The sequence below is a fragment of the Sorex fumeus genome, unplaced genomic scaffold, assembly GCF_029834395.1.
Source record: "Sorex fumeus unplaced genomic scaffold, SorFum_2.1 ptg000036l, whole genome shotgun sequence".
Lineage (NCBI taxonomy): Eukaryota > Metazoa > Chordata > Mammalia > Eulipotyphla > Soricidae > Sorex > Sorex fumeus.
The window spans coordinates 11366151-11371295 of record NW_026606093.1 but is presented as its reverse complement, the minus strand read 5'-3'; the positions used below and the strand labels follow the sequence as shown (position 1 = coordinate 11371295).

General features: G+C 39.1%; 1 pseudogene; it reads right to left on the bottom strand.

Annotated features, from left to right (window-relative positions):
- Positions 1-1836: 1836 nt before the first annotated feature.
- LOC130027263 (uncharacterized) lies at positions 1837-1948 on the bottom strand (annotated as a pseudogene).
- Between the last annotated feature and the right edge of the window lie 3197 nt (positions 1949-5145).

Genomic DNA, 5145 nt, shown 5'->3' with positions numbered 1-5145 from the left:
TAGTCTGGCTGTGTGGAAGGCAAGTGCCTTTTTTACTGTATTCTCTTCCTCCCCACTCCCATTTAAAAAAATGAAGATTTTCAGTGGTGCTTGTGAGGTGAGGGACTCTCAGAGCACTCCTAGAAGTGCCAGGCCCAACAGTATGGGTCTGATGGGCTTAGTGCTCACGCATAGGCCTGCCTGTGTGGGGCCTTGGCTAGTGATGCTTGGAGGATAACAGGATGGCAATCAGTAGCACTCTGGAGGCCAATAGTGCTGAGATTGAATTTAGGACCTCTCACGTGCCAGGCATGTGCCTCACCACTTTGAGCTTTATTCACAGCCCATGGACAATTTTTTTGTTTGTTTGAGGCTTGGGGGACAGTGGGGGTCCTCCTGGATCAGTACTCAGGGCTTACTTCTGGTGGGGCTCAAGGAACCATGTGTGGTGCTGGATCTGAGGCAAGCTCCCGACCCACTTTATTATCTCTCCAGCCCACCAGGTATAATTTTTAGTTATGTCTAATTATGATGAGACATTGATAAAATTACTTGCTATCAATGTCTGAGAAGACAATTTGTGTTTATGAATTTCACATTTGTAAGCAGTAAATTGGTTAATGTGATAATGTGATATCACTTACAAAAGTGAAGGCAGATTGTAGCTCACTTTCCTCTTCTTTTAATTCGGATTGTGTTGGAATACTGCGGAAAATCCATGGTTGAGTCTAAAACTGGTGAATGCATGCTAGTATATACGTGCAAGATTTTACTTGATGTTTAAAGTGTTTAAGCCATTTATACTTACTGCTACTACTAATTACTTTTCTTGAAGTTCCACTATAAGTCATGTATAGTAAGTACTTATGCCAAGTACATCTACAATCATGATGTGGAACACATACCATTGTTCTGACTTTTCAAATAAAGATACTGAGTTCCGAGAAAATAAATGATTATTGAAAGTCAGGCTGCTGATGAGTGGGGTCTGGGATCTGAATGCAATTTCCTGTAACTGCAGAGCCTATTAATCACTTTAGCCACTTACTTATATTATGTATGTAACTGTCGTATCATACCTCTCGGTGTTCACATCTAGCCACTTAATATGAAATGTTAATTCTCAAGGTATAAGGAATAAACCAAATACACTTTCTAATTATGCGGTTTGTTTTGGACATGTTGAGACAGTTACAAGCTTTAATTCTGGTTTGCTTAGTATGTTGTCATGGTGTTATAGCTGCCTCTCAAATGGTCCTCTTGTTTGATTAACCCTATTTGGTCTGACTCTGACTTACTAATTTCAAAAATGCTTAAATATTAAAACTTAGTCTGCTTTTTAATTCCCCAAAAGATTTAGGAAAAAGATGAAATGGCTCATTTTGTTTTCTTAAAATAAGTGAATATTCAAGAATACCTGATGAACTAGAATGGGAACAACTACAGATTTTTGTGTGCTAATTATTAGGAGAAGTATTTCATATATGATGTTGCTAAGTACCTAGTAATTAAGTACCTAATGTTTATTAACAGGGGGTCAGGTGGAATATCTTTTTAAAGTTGCTAGAGATGATGATTTGGGAAATAAGGAAAAAGACTTCAAAATTCTTAAGGATTAAGGCTGTAATAAATATAAATTAACCCAATACCAAAGATATTTGCATCTCTGAGTTATATAGGTGATCATTTGATTTGTTCCAAGAGTAATGAAGAAATACAAAGAGCAGCACACATACAGTAATAGAAATTTTCATAAACTGAATTATTATTATCTTCACCACCATTAGAAGACCATATGGTATTTGTAAAATATTTAATTCAATCTCTATTGATCTTTACAGACATCCTTGATGTCCCATAGGCTCAATTTTCACACAAAACTAAATGATCAATTTAATATTTTTACCTCTGATTAATCTGATAAGAACAGATACTACACTTGATCTTAGCCAAAAGGCCTAGAACTCTTTTTTTTTAACTACTACTAATCTTGGACAGTATGATAGCACAGCAGGTAGGGTGTTTGCCTTCCACACAGCCAACCCAGGTTCGATTCCTGTCCCTCTCGGAGAGCAAGCTACTGAGAGTATCCTGCCTGCACGGCAGAGCCTGGCAAGCTCCCCATGGCATATTTGATATGCCAAAAACAGTAACAACAAGTCTCACAATGGAGACATTACTGGTGTTCACTCGAGCAAATCGATGAACAATGGGAGGACAGTGCTACAGTGCTAATAGTTTTACCTCAGGAAGTATAACTATATATTTTTTATGGTGTAGACTGCTGATTTAATCATTGGTGGCTAGAGTATTTGGTTTTTATTGACAGATTGCTTAAGCAGATGATAGTCTATAACTTGATAAACAGTTTATGAAATTTTGTGGAGAGATAACTAAATTGGTCTAATTACTTAGAACTTTAAAATTATGGTGTTTTAGACATAGTCATGTACATATTTTGGAAATAAAGTTCTGTGTTATATCCACATTGTAGTCTAGTATAGTGGTAATAGTAGTAACAACAATGTATAATTATAATATTTATTTTACTTCAATTGGTGAGAAACAAAATTATAAATAGGTCATTTTCTAAAAACACAGAAAAAACATCATATTTAGCCAAACACAGAAAAAACATCATATTTAGCCAAAAATTAATATCTTTGCTAGTTTTCTCCTGTGTAATATAAGGAAGGCAAACTAGATTATTTCTAAGATCAAGATGAATATTAAGTCTGATGTTTTGGAAATTGGATTTTTCTTCTAAATTTAGGCATTTTAGTCATCCAATTAAACATTTTATAATTAATACCTAAAATAATTTTATAATTATAATTAATACCTAAAAGTCATTTAACGCATAACATAAAATAGAGCTGAGTTAATAAATTAGGAGCGATAGCACAGCGGGTAGGGTATTTGCCTTACAAGCGGCCAACATGGCCGACCGGAGTTCGATTCCTCCGCCCCTCTCGGAGAGCCGGGCAAGCTACCGAGAGTATTCGATATGCCAGACACAGTAACAACAAAGTCTCCAATGGAGACGTTATTGGGCCCGCTCGAGCAAATCGACGATCAACGGGAGGGCCTTTACCTTTACCTTATAATGTATTAAGCCAGTGTCAATTTTTGACATCTATGGTGAGTGGGGTGCGTCTCCAAGTAGAAAGACACTCTTTCCTAAGTAGAGATGCTCAGGACAGTAGGATCTCCAGTAATTCTTGGCCAACTGAAATTCAGTTCAATGCAAAGACCTGATGCAGTAGTTAAAGCTGCTAGGACCTTGAAGTGTCAAGTATTATCCCTTTGACCAGGGTGGCTTGGGGGAATATGTGGTGCCCAGATTGATTGCATAGAAGGCAACTGACTCAACCCTGTACTATGTCTCCACCCCTATACTCAACACCTATTTAATTGAGTATCAGCTAGGTTGCACATTGATCAGGGGAACCACGTACTAAATTAAATAAAAAATCATGGAGTTACACTCTAGGAGGGGGAAATGAAAGTGTATAGTTTTAAAATGGCGCTGGTTTTAGACGTCAAAAATATCCTTCAAGGTTAACAGGAGAGACCTGAAGTAAGCAAGGGTGTGTATATAAAAAAGATTGTCGGGAAGGTTGGTCTGGTATGTGAAGATCAAGGGTAAGTATATTACAGGCTTTGGAAGACGCTCAAGCACATGGATGGAGCTAAGGTGGTAAGAGAATGCTCCAAAGCCATCACTGTCAAGTACAGTGGATCAGGGGCTGGGACCATGTTACGGTGATGCATTTTGTATATCAATGCCAAAACTTCAACACAATTGTAACACTGTAGCACTGTAGCACTGTTCTTTGTTCATCATTTTGCTCGAGCGGGCACCAGTAACATCTCCATTGTGAGACTTGCTGTTATTGTGTTTGGCATATTGAATACGTCACGGGGAGCTTGCCAGGCTCTGCCTTGCGGGCAGGATACTCTCGGTAGCTTGCCAGGCTCTCCGAGGGGGCAGAGGGATCAAACCCTGGTCAGCCATGTGCAATGCAAATGCCCTACTTGCTGTGCTATTGCTCCAGGTCAATTGTAACACTATCAACTAAAATATTATTATTTTTTTCCCCTTTATTTTATTTTATTTTTTTTACAGTTGTAGATTTACAATTTTTTGTGCTTTGGTTTCAATTATACAATGATCAGATACCCATCCCTCCACCAGTGCCCATTTTCCACCACCATGGATAATATCCCTCCCCCCCATCCCCCCATCCCCCCTGTCTCTGTGGCAGGGCAATCCCCTGTGTTCTCTCTCTCCTTTTGGGTGTTGTGGTCTGCAAAAGAGGCATTGAGTGGCAAACACGTTCAGTCCATAGTCTACTTTCGACATGCATCTCCCCTCCTGGGAGGATCCTCCAAACATCCTTTATTTGGTGCTCCCTTCTCTATCTGAACTGCCCTTTCCTCTAGGATACCCGGCTGGCCTCTAAGTTATGGAGTAATCCTCCTGGTGCTGATCTCAGCTATTCTTGGGTATTAATCTCATACTTTGTTACTTTATATCCCCCAGATGAATGCAATCTTTCTATGTCTATCCCTCTCTTTCTGACTCATTTCGCTTAGCATGATACTTTCCATATTGTACCACTTGTATGTAAATTTCATGACTTCATCTTTTCTAAGAGCTACATAGTACTCCATTGTGTAGATGTACCAAAGTTTCTTTAACCAGTCATCTGTTCTTGGGCATTCAGGTTTCTTCCAGTTTCTGGCTATTGTAAAGAGTGCTGCAATGAACAAACAAGTGCAGATGTCACTTCGACTATACATTTTTGCCTCTCTGGGATACATTCCCAGGAGTGGTATTGCTGGGTCAAATGGGAGCTCAATTTCTAATTTTTTGAGAATCGTCCATACTGTTTTCCAGAAGGGCTGAACCAGTGGACATTCCCACCAACAGTGAAGGAGTGTCCCTTTCTCGCCACATCCATGCCAGCATCAGTTGCTTTTGTTCTTTTGAATGTGGGCCAGACTCTGAGGTGTGAGATGGTATCTCATTGTGGTTTTGATCTGCATCTCCCTGATGATTAATGATGTAGAGCATTTTCTCATGTCTTTTTTGCCATTCGGATTTCTTCTTTGAGAAAGTTTCTGTTCATTTCATTGCCCCATTTTTGGATGGGGTTGGAT